Source organism: Triticum aestivum, chromosome 7B (assembly GCF_018294505.1).
Source record: "Triticum aestivum cultivar Chinese Spring chromosome 7B, IWGSC CS RefSeq v2.1, whole genome shotgun sequence".
Classification (NCBI taxonomy): domain Eukaryota; kingdom Viridiplantae; phylum Streptophyta; class Magnoliopsida; order Poales; family Poaceae; genus Triticum; species Triticum aestivum.
In genome coordinates, this window is record NC_057813.1 from 730,193,664 (window position 1) to 730,206,306 (window position 12,643).

The window sequence follows — 12,643 nt, forward strand, 5'->3', positions numbered from 1 at the left end:
TGGGCAAGGCGGTGGGGTGGGGGCGGCCTCCGTGGGCGAGAACAACGGTGGGGTGGGGGCGGCGGCTGTGAGCGAGAACGACGGCGGGGTGGGGTGGCGGCTGGGGTCTGGGATGTGGATTGGGGAACTTTCTAGTAGGGTTTACATTTGTCTTGAAGCGTCATTTTTTCTCCCGTGGGCCGCTGCGCACAGGGAAAAAGAAATTCGCATGGGCCTTCGCGCGCGCGCGAATATTTTGGCGCGCAATGGGCTGGCCTGAGTACTTTCCTGTGGGCTAGCCTCACAGGACAATTCATTTTTCTGTGTGTTATATACTAGCCTACAGTAAAATGAACTATTTTCCTCGGGGCTTAAGTATGCCCGCCATGAAAATTATTATTCCTGTGAGATGCTTCGGGCCTCACAGGAAAATAGGTCACCCTAAGGAAAAGTGTAGTTTCTGATAGTGTCTTGTCTTGGCTAGTGGGTGTTTCTAGCCTTTTTTTGGCTCTGTGTGAGCTTTCTGTACTTTTTTATTACTTTTGGAGATTTTTGGAACCATGTAGGTATTTCTTTATTTGGTTAATAAGATGGCCGTATGCATCTTTCTGATGCAGAGGTTGGGGAATCCCCCCTTTTCGAAAAACAAAATGAAAACTTTGTTTGCGCTTCCAGCAGAGATCCCAGTCTAAAAGCACTATATCCGGTGACAACACATACTGGACGACTGGATGAACGGCTAGTAATGGAGTTGAAGTCCCCATGGGAGGGGGGGCAACTAGGTCCAACACTTGTGATCTTTTCAATTTTTGTTGCACACGCACAGCCATAGACATGGAGTTCACCGTAACTTGTTATAGTTACAATCCATTCCTTTCTTGCAATAAATTTGATGATGCTTACTGCAGTGAGAGCGGTCAATTTAATTAATTAGTAGTCACTTGGCAGTATATATTTATACGACAACCAAGATAAATTGTTACTACCTAGATACGAGCCAGAAAGAATACCTGCATCCCCTGAGACTTTAAACTGATTAATTGGTTGCTGCATGCAGTAGAAAATGACTTTGTTAGTTCAGCTGAGACGCCGAGGCGTACATTTTCACTTTCCAGCATATATAAATTTAGCAGCAGTATATATATTGAAAGATTAACATAACTACAGATATTCAGGTAATGCATTAGCTTGCCTTCATTGTCTCATGGTTCCAGCTGCGAACATATCCACTATCATGACCGGTTGAAATCCTGTGTGTATGAATTTTATTGTAGGATATGATGACATCCAACACATTCACTTGAACAAAGGGAAAAATACGTACATGTCCCATATTATGCTAGATAGCAATATATGCACTCACCATGGCTCTGTTCGATGTGTATCCAGGGAATGCATAGCATCGGGATTATGCTTCATCGATACTTTCTGATCCAACAAAACACCAGTCAAAATCAGAAACAATAAATGAAATTAAATTGGACAATCCGTAGATAAAAGTTGACCACAGGTGGCGGGCGCATTTTTGGGCAAACTGCTAGCAGGTACAAAACGGAGTAAAAAAGTGACAAACATAGTAAAAAATAATGTAAATAGTAACATCTATAGTATGATATATGAATCCAAAATCACCATATCTAAAAGGGATACATCTAAGCGAAACTAATGAAATCACCTTGGACATCGTGCCTCGAACATGTTGTCTTGCAGTATCTGAACATAACTGCTTGTCATTGCAATCCGCTGATTGCTCCGGACAATTCACCTTTTCTGTTTCAGCAAGTATATCTAATATATGCTTCATATCTGGTCTCTCTGCTGGGTCGAGTTTTGTGCACTCTATCCCAATCTCCGCACACACTCATTTGTTCCCATTGCGATGTATCCAACACTGTATTACTCACACATTCAAGTTCCTTGGAAAACACAACCATAATTACGTTATGAAACAGATCAGCCTTTTTAAAATAAATACTATCCGAAAGATCTTTATTTTAAAATTAACTTGGAATGGTGACATATAAATTGTTCTTACATTCTCGATAGTTTGATACCCCTTCTTTCCTGTCCACATCTCTATAATTACAACTCCAAGGCTATATAATTCAAACTTGTGTGTGATTACACCGCCAATGAATTCCAGTGCCAAATATCCCCTACAAATACATATAGTCTGTTCAATTACTAATATGCAGAGTGAGTGCAATATAAGATTACGATATAGTATAGCTTAAGAAGTGTTATTGGGCTTTATGGCGTCCCCATAACATTTTTAGTGATGACCCGTGTTTTCGGCATCATATCTTCATCCAGTAATATATTACAGGGTTTTAAATCTTAGTGCCGAATATTGTTTTGATGAAGATAAGTTAACCCCTCGCATATCCCTTTTATTGCTTGGTAATGCTTTCCCCATTCAAATTCTGCGGATGAATCTAGTGAACGAAATATGCCCTAGAGGCAATAATAAAGTTGTTATTTTATATTTCCTTAAAGGTTTATTATTCATGCTAGAATTGTGTTGATCGAAAACTTAAATACATGTGTGAACACATAAATAAATACCGTGTCCCAAGTAAGCCTATACTAGACTAGCTCGTTGATCAAAGATGGTTAAGGTTTTCTAACCATAGACATGTGTTGTCATTTGATAACGGGATCACATCACTAGGAGAATGATGTGAGGAACAAGACCCATCTGTTAGCTTATAGCATATTGATCGTTCAGTTTATTGATATTGCCTTTTTAATGTCAAATACATATTCCTTGGACTATGGGATTATGCAACTCCCGGATACCGGAGGAATACTTTGTGTTATCAAACGTCACAATGTAACTGGGTGATCCTAAAGATGCTCTACAGGTATCTCCGAAGGTGTTTGTTGAGTTGACATAGATCGAGATTAGGATTTGTCACTCCAAGTACCGGAGCCCTCTTGGTAATACACATCATAAGGAGCCTTGCAAACAAAGTGACTAAGGAGTTAGTTACAGGTTGATGTATTATCGAACGAGTAAAGAGACTTGCTGGTAAACAGAATAAACTAGGTATGAAGATACAGACAATCGAATTTCGGGCAAGTAACATACCGATGGACAAAGGGAATTATGCATGTTGTCATAACGGTTTGACCGATAAAGATCTTCGTAGAATATGTAGGAGCCAATATGGGCATCCAGGTTCCGCTATTGGTTATTGACCGGAGAGGTGTCTCAGTCATGTCTACATAGTTCTCGAACCCGCAGGGTCTACACGCTTAACATTTCTTGACGATATATTGTTATATGAGTTCTATGATTTGGTGACCGAATGTTGTTCGGAGTCCTGGATGAGATTACGGACATGACGAGGAGTCTCGAAATGGTCGACGGATAAAAATTGATATATAGGACGATGGTATTCTGACACCGAAAGAGTTTCGGGATGCACCGGGTAGTCATCAGGTCACCGGAAGGGGTTCCGGACACCCCCGGTAGGTGTATGGGCCTAATGGGCCAAGGGGGCACATACCAACCCACAAAGGGGCTGGTGCACCCATTCCTTGGTCGGCCAGCCCTATGGGGAAGGAAAGGGGAGGGGTGGCCCCTCCTGCCTTATGTTCGGTACTCGATCTGTTGGACCGCGAAGAAGTTCGACTACATCAACCGCGTTAACAAACGCTTTCGCTTACGGTCTACGAGGGTACGTAGACACACTCTTTCTCTCGTTGCTATGCATCTCCTTGATAAATCTTGCATGTGCGTAGATTTTTTTTTTCCATGCAACATTTCTCAACATCTACAAAAGAGGCGCGAGAAATTTGATTTAATTTAATATATGTTTGAGACAATTGAGTTTCTTAATTGCTGAATGCAGGATAGGAATTTATTTTACGAACCAAGTAATCTCCATTGAAGAAAATCAATATGGGAACATGGTCATACCCTTGATATAAGCATCTAGACTTCCATTTGGTAGATACTCAAAACAGAGCAACCTTTGTTGTATACATGCCATGATGAATTTTCCTTCATGCCATTGCATACTCCGTTGCGTGTCTGAACAATACCCCAGGAATCATACGATATTCGTGTGCTTCACCTGCATGAGGCATTCAACCTCTCGTTCAAATTCTTTCTCATACTTGTACGTATTGGACAATTTCTTTACAGCGATGGCTCCATGCTCAAGTGTTGCCTGCAGCCAGGAGACGAATGGATAAACACAAGTTTATATTTCAGACAGTCTTTTTATCAGTAAGAGCACGGTACCTTATAAACAATCGCAAAGCCACCTTTGCCAGTTTCCAGCTCCTCGGAGAAACTATTGGTGGCAGTGCTTTGGGCTCTGCATTCTCATCCAATAGCATGAGCTCCAGGTCATTTTTTGTGATAAAAGCCATTGGCAAGCCAGATTATGTTAGGGAACGTAGCAGAAATTCAAAATTTTCCTACGCATCACCAAGATCTATCTATGGAGAAACCAGCAACGAGTAGAAAGAGAGTGCATCTACATACCCTTGCAGATCGCTAAGCGGAAGCGTTCAAGTGAACGGGGGTGATGGAGTCGTACTCGTCGTGATTCAGATCACCGATGATCCTAGTGCCGAACGGACAGCACCTCCGCGTTCAACACACGTACAGCTCGATGATGTCTCCCACACCTTGATCCAGCAAGGAGAGAGGGAGAGGTTGAAAAAGACTCCATCCAGCAGCAGCACAACGGCGTGGTGGTGATGGAGGAGCGTGGCAATCCTGCAGGGCTTCGCCAAGCACCTACGGGAGAGGAGGAGGTGTCACGGGAGGGAGGGAGGCGCCAAGGGCTCAGGTATGGATGCCCTCCCTCCCCTCCACTATATATAGGGGCAGGGGAGAAGGGGGAGGCGCAGCCTTGCCCCCTACTCCAAGAAAAGGGTGCGGCTAAGGAGGGGGGGAGGAGTCCATCCTCCCCAAGGCACCTCGGAGGTGCCTTCCCCCTTGAGGACTCTTCCCTCTAGGGTTCCCTAGGCGCATGGGCCTCTTGGGGCTGGTGCCCTTGGCCCATGTAGGCCAAGGCGCACCCCCTACAGCCCATGTGGCCCCCCGGGGCAGGTGGCCCCACCCGGTGGGCCCCCGGGACCCTTCCGGTGGTCCCGGTACAATACGATGACCCCGAAACTTGTCCCGATGGCCGAAACAGGACTTCCTATATATAAATCTTTACCTCCGGACCATTCCGGAACTCCTCGTGACGTCCGGGATCTCATCCGGGACTCCGAACAACATTCGGTAACCACATACAAGCTTCCTTTATAACCCTAGCGTCATCGAACCTTAAGTGTGTAGACCCTACGGGTTCGGGAGACATGTAGTCATGACCGAGATGTTCTCCGGTCAATAACCAACAGCGGGATCTGGATACCCATGTTGGCTCCCACATGTTCCACGATGATCTCATCGGATGAACCACGATGTCAAGGACTCAATCAATCCCGTATACAATTCCCTTTGTCTAGCGGTATGGTACTTGCCCGAGATTCGATCGTCGGTATACCGATACCTTGTTCAATCTCGTTACCGGCAAGTCTCTTTACTCGTTCCGTAACACATCATCCCGTGATCAACCCCTTGGTCACATTGTGCATATTATGATGATGTCCTACCGAGTGGGCCCAGAGATACCTCTCCGTTTACACGGAGTGACAAAATCCCAATCTCGATTCGTGCCAACCCAACAGACACTTTCAGAGATACCCGTAGTGTACCTTTATAGTCACCCAGTTACGTTGTGACGTTTGGCACACCCAAAGCACTCCTACGGTATCCGGGAGTTGCACAATCTCATGGTCTAAGGAAATGATACTTGACATTAGAAAAGCTTTAGCATACGAACTACATGATCTTGTGCTAGGCTTAGGATTGGGTCTTGTCCATCACATCATTCTCCTAATGATGTGATCCCGTTATCAACGACATCCAATGTCCATGGCCAGGAAACCGTAACCATCTATTGATTAACGAGCTAGTCAACTAGAGGCTTAGTAGGGACATGGTGTTGTCTATGTATCCACACATGCATCTGAGTTTCCTATCAATACAATTCTAGCATGGATAATAAACGATTATCATGAACAAGGAAATATAATAATAATCAATTTATTATTGCCTCTAGGGCATATTTCCAACAGTCTCCCACTTGCACTAGAGTCAATAATCTAGTTCACATCGATATGTGATTAACACTCAAGGTCACATCCCCATGTGACTAACACCCAAAGAGTTTACTAGAGTCAATAATCTAGTTCACATTTACCATGTGATTAACACTCGATGAGTTCTGGGTTTGATCATGTTATGCTTGTGAGAGAGGTTATAGTCAACGGGTCTGAACCTTTCAGATCCGTGTGTGCTTTACAAATCTCTATGTCATCTCCTAGATGCAGCTACCACGTTCTATTTGGAGCTATTCCAAATAACTGTTCTACTTGGAGCTATTCTAAATTGTTGCTCCATTATACGTATCCGGTATCTCTACTCAGAGCTATCCGGATAGGTGTTAAGCTTGCATCGACGTAACCCTTTACGACGAACTCTTTTACCACCTCCATAATTGAGAAAATTCCTTAGTCCACTAGTTACTAAGGATAACTTTGACCGATGTCCTGTGATCCATTCTTGGATCACTCTTGTACCCCTTGACTGACTCATGGTAAGGCACACTTCAGGTGCGGTACACAGCATAGCATACTGTAGAGCCTATGTCTTAAGCATAGGGGACGACCTTCGTTCCTTTCTCTCTATTCTGCCATGGTCGAGCTTTAAGTCTTAACTTCATACCTTACAACTCAGGCAAGAACTCCTTCTTTGACTGATCCATCTTGAACACCTTCAAGATCACGTCAAGGCATGTGCTCATTTGAAAGTACTATTAAGCGTTTTGATCTATCCTTATAGATCTTGATGCTCAATGTTCAAGTAGCTTAATCCAGGTTTTCCATTGAAAAACACTTTCAAATAACCCTATATGCTTTCCAGAAATTCTACGTCATTTCTGATCATTAATATGTCAACAACATATACTCATCAGAAATTCTATAGTACTCCCACTCACTTTTTGGAAATACAAGTTTCTCATAAACTTTGTATACACCCAAAATCTTTGATCATCATCAAAGCATACATTCCAACTCCGAGATGCTCACTCCAGTCCTCAGAAGGATTGCTGGAGCTTTGCATACTTATTAGCATATTTCAGGATAGACAAAACCTTCCGGTTGTATCACATACAACCTTTCCTCAAGAATCGTCGAGGAAACAATGTTTTGACATCCTATCTGCAAGATTTCATAAATAATGCAGTAATTGCTAATATAATTCCAACAGACTCTTAGCATCGCTACGAGTGAGAAAGTCTCATCGTAGTCAACTCCTTGAACTTGTCGAAAAACATCTTAACGACAAGTCGAGCTTTCTCAATGGTGACACTTACCATCATTGCATGTCTTCCTTTCAAAATCCATATGTACCTAACAGCCTTACGACCATCAAGTAGTTCTTCCAAAGTCTACACTTTGTTTTCATACATGGATCCTCTCTCGGGTTTTATGGCCTTGAGCCATTTATCGGAATCCGGGCCCACCATCGCTTCTCCATAGCTCGTAGGTTCATTGTTGTCTAGCAACATGACTTCCAAGACAGGATTACGTACAACTCTGAAGTAGTATGCATCCTTGTCATCCCACGAGGTTTGGTAGTGACTCGATCCGAAGTTTCATGATCACTATCATAAGCTTCCACTTCAGTTGGTGTACGTGCCACAGGAACAACTTCCCGTGCCCTGCTACACACTTGTTGAAGTGACGGTTCAATAACCTCATCAAGTCTCCACCATCCTCCCACTCAATTCTTTCGAGAGAAACTTTTCCTCGAGAAAGGACCTGATTCTAGAAACAATCCCTTATTGCTTTCGAATCTGAGACAGGAGGTATACCCAACTGTTTTGGGTGTCCTATGAAGATGCATTTATCCGCTTTGGGTTCGAGCTTATCAGCCTGAAACTTTTCCACATGAGCATCGCAGCCCCAAACTTCTAAGAAATGACAGCTTAGGTTTCTCTAAACCATAATTCATACGGTATCATCTCAACGGAATTATGTGGTGCCCTATTTAAAGTGAATGTGGTTGTCTCTAATGCCTAACCCATAAACTATAGTGGTACTTCGATAAGAGACATCATGGTATGCATCATATCCAATAGGGTGCAGTTATGATGTTCGGACACACCATCACACTATGGTGTTCCAGGCTGTATTAGTTGTGAAACTATTTCCACAATGTCTTAATTCTGTGCCAAACTCGTAATTCAGATATTCATCTCTATGATCATATCATAGATATTTTATCCTCTTGTCACGACGATCTTTCAACTTCACCCTGAAATTACTTGAACCTTTCAATAATTCAGACTCATGATTCATCAAGTAAATGTACTCAACATCCACTCAAATTATCTGTGAAGTAAGAACATAACAATATCCACTACATGCCTCAGCACTCATTGGACTGTACACATCAAAATGTATTACTTCCAACAAGTTTCTATCTTGTTCCATCTTACTGAAAACGAGGCTTTTCAGTCATCTTGCCCGTGTGGTATGATTTGCATGTCCCAAGTGATTCAAAATCAAGTGAGTCAAAACGGTCCATTTGCATGGAGTTTCTTCATGCATATACACCAATAGACATGGTTCGCATGTCTCAAACTTTTCAAAAACGAGTGAGCCCAAAGATCCATCAATATGGAGCTTCTTCATGCGTTTTATACCGATATGACTTACGTGGCAGTGCCACAAGTAGGTGGTACTATCATTACTATCTTTTGGCATGAACATGTGTATCACTACGATCGAGATTTAATAAACCATTCATTTTAGGTGTAAGACCATTGAAGGTATTATTCAAATAAACAGAGTAACCATTATTCTCCTTAAATGAATAACCGTATTGCGATAGACGTAATCCAATCATGTCTATGCTCAACGCAAACACCAAATATCAATTATTTAGGTTTAACACCAATCTCTTTGGCAGAGGGAGCGTGCGATGCTTGATCATATCAAGCTTGGAAAAATTTCCAACACATATCGTCAGCTCACCTTTAGCTAGTCTCCGTTTATTCCGTAGCCTTTTGTTTCGAGTTACTAACACTTAGCAACCGAACCGGTATCTAATACCCTGGTGCTACTAGGAGTACTAGCAAAGTACACATTAACACAATGTATATCCAATATACTTCTATCGACCTTGCCAGCCTTCTTATCTACCAAGTATCTAGGGTAATTCTGCTCTAGTGGTTGTTCCCCTTATTACAGAAGCACTTAGTCTCGGGTTTGGTTTTTACCTTGGGTTTCTTCACTAGAGCAGCAGCTGATTTGCCGTTTCATGAAGTATCCCTTCTTGCCCTTGCCCTTCTTGAAACTAGTGGTTTCACCAACCATCAACAATTGATGCTCCTTCTTGATTTCTACTTTCGCGGTGTCAAACATCGCGAATACCTCAAGGATCATCATATCTATTCCTGATATGTTATAGTTCATCACGAAGCTCTAACAGCTTGGTGGCAATGACTTTGGAGAACCATCACTGTCTTATCTGGAAGATCAACTCCCACTCGATTCAAATGATTGTTGTACTCAGACAATCTGAGCACAAGCTCAACAATTGAGCTTTTCTCCTTAGTTTGCAGGTTAAGAAAGTCATCGGAGGTCTTATTCCTCTTGACATGGGCACGAGCCTGAAATCCCAATTTCAGCCCTCAAAACATCTCATATGTTTCGCGATGTTTCAAAAACGTCTTTGGTGCCTCAACTCTAAACCGTTTAACTGAACTATCACGTAGTTATCAAAACGTGTACAAACGACGTTTGGGGTTCAGCACACTGAGCGGTGCATTAAGGACATAAGCTTTCTATGAAGCAATGAGGACAATCCTCAGTTTACGGACCTAGTCCGCATAATTGCTACTATCAACTTTCAACTAATTTTTCTCTAGGAACATATCTAAACAGTAGAACTATAGCGTGAGCTACGACATAATTTGCAAAATCCTTTTGACTATGTTCAGGATAATTAAGTTCATCTTATGAACTCCCACTCAGATAGACATCCCTCTAGTCATCTAAGTGATTACATGATCCGAGTCAAACTAGGCCGTGTCCGATCATCACGTGAGACGGACTAGTCATCATCGGTGAACATCTTCATGTTGATCGTATCTTCTATACGACTCATGCTCGACCTTTCGGTCTCCGTGTTCCGAGGCCATGTCTGTACATGCTAGGCTCGTCAAGTTAACCCTAAGTGTTTCGCGTGTGTTCCGAGGCCATGTCTGTACATGCTAGGCTCGTCAACACCCGTTGTATTTGAACGTCTGAATAAAACACCCGATCATCACGTGATGTTTTGAAACAGCGAACTGTCGCAACGGTGCACAGTTAGGGGAGAACACTTCTTGAAATTGTTGTAAGGGATCATCTTATTTACTACCGTCCTTCTAAGAAAATAAGATGTATAAACATGATAAACATCACATGCAATCAAATAGTGACATGATATGGCCAATATCATTTTGCTCCTTTTGATCTTCATCTTCGGGGCTCCATGATCATCATCATCACCGGCATGACACCATGATCTCCATCATCATGATCTCCATCATCGTGTCTTCATGAAGTTGCCTCGCCAACTATTACTTCTACTACTATGGCTAACGGTTAGCAATAAAGTAAAGTAATTACATGATGTTTAAGTTGACACGCAGGTCACAAATAAATAAAGACAACTCCTATGGCTCCTGCCGGTTGTCATACTCATCGATATGCAAGTCGTGATTCCTATTACAAGAACATGATCAATCTCATACATCACATATATCATTCATCACATCCTTTTGGCCATATCACATCACATAGCATACCCTGCAAAAACAAGTTAGACGTCCTCTAATTGTTGTTTGCATGTTTTACGTGGCTGCTATGGGTTTCTAGCAAGAACGTTTCTTACCTACGCATGAACCACAACGTGATATGCCAATTGCTATTTACCCTTCATAAGGACCCTTTTCATCGAATCCGATCCGACTAAAGTGGGAGAGACAGACACCCGCCAGCCACCTTATGCAACTAGTGCATGTTTGTCGGTGGAACCGGTCTCACGTAAGCGTACGTGTAAGGTTGGTCCGGGCCGCTTCATCCCACGATGCCGCCGAATCAAGATAAGACTAGTAACGGCAAGCGTATTGAACAATATCGACGCCCACAACTACTTTGTGTTCTACTCGTGCAAAGAATCTACGCAATAGACCTAGCTCATGATGCCACTGTTGGGGAACGTAGCAGAAATTCAAAATTTTCCTACGCATCACCAAGATCTATCTATGGAGAAACCAGCAACGAGTAGAAAGAGAGTGCATCTACATACCCTTGTAGATCGCTAAGCGGAAGCGTTCAAGTGAACGGGGTTGATGGAGTCGTACTCGTCGTGATTCAGATCACCGATGATCCTAGTGCCGAACGGACAGCACCTCCGCGTTCAACACACGTACAGCTCGATGATGTCTCCCACGCCTTGATCCAGCAAGGAGAGAGGGAGAGGTTGAAAAAGACTCCATCCAGCAGCAGCACAACGGCGTGGTGGTGATGGAGGAGCGTGGCAATCCTGCAGGGCTTCGCCAAGCACCTACGGGAGAGGAGGAGGTGTCACGGGAGGGAGGGAGGCGCCAAGGGCTCAGGTATGGATGCCCTCCCTCCCCTCCACTATATATAGGGGCAGGGGAGAAGGGGGAGGCGCAGCCTTGCCCCCTACTCCAAGAAAAGGGTGCGGCTAAGGAGGGGGGGAGGAGTCCATCCTCCCCAAGGCACCTCGGAGGTGCCTTCCCCCTTGAGGACTCTTCCCTCTAGGGTTCCCTAGGCGCATGGGCCTCTTGGGGCTGGTGCCCTTGGCCCATGTAGGCCAAGGCGCACCCCCTACAGCCTATGTGGCCCCCCGGGGCAGGTGGCCCCACCTGGTGGGCCCCCGGGACCCTTCCGGTGGTCCCGGTACAATACCGATGACCCCGAAACTTGTCCCGATGGCCGAAACAGGACTTCCTATATATAAATCTTTACCTCCGGACCATTCCGGAACTCCTCGTGACGTCCGGGATCTCATCCGGGACTCCGAACAACATTCGGTAACCACATACAAGCTTCCTTTATAACCCTAGCGTCATCGAACCTTAAGTGTGTAGACCCTACGGGTTCGGGAGACATGTAGTCATGACCGAGATGTTCTCCGGTCAATAACCAACAGCGGGATCTGGATACCCATGTTGGCTCCCACATGTTCCACGATGATCTCATCGGATGAACCACGATGTCAAGGACTCAATCAATCCCGTATACAATTCCCTTTGTCTAGCGGTATGGTACTTGCCCGAGATTCGATCGTCGGTATACCGATACCTTGTTCAATCTCGTTACCGGCAAGTCTCTTTACTCGTTCCGTAACACATCATCCCGTGATCAACCCCTTGGTCACATTGTGCACATTATGATGATGTCCTACCGAGTGGGCCCAGAGATACCTCTCCGTTTACACGGAGTGACAAAATCCCAATCTCGTTTCGTGCCAACCCAACAGACACTTTCAGAGATACCCGTAGTGTAC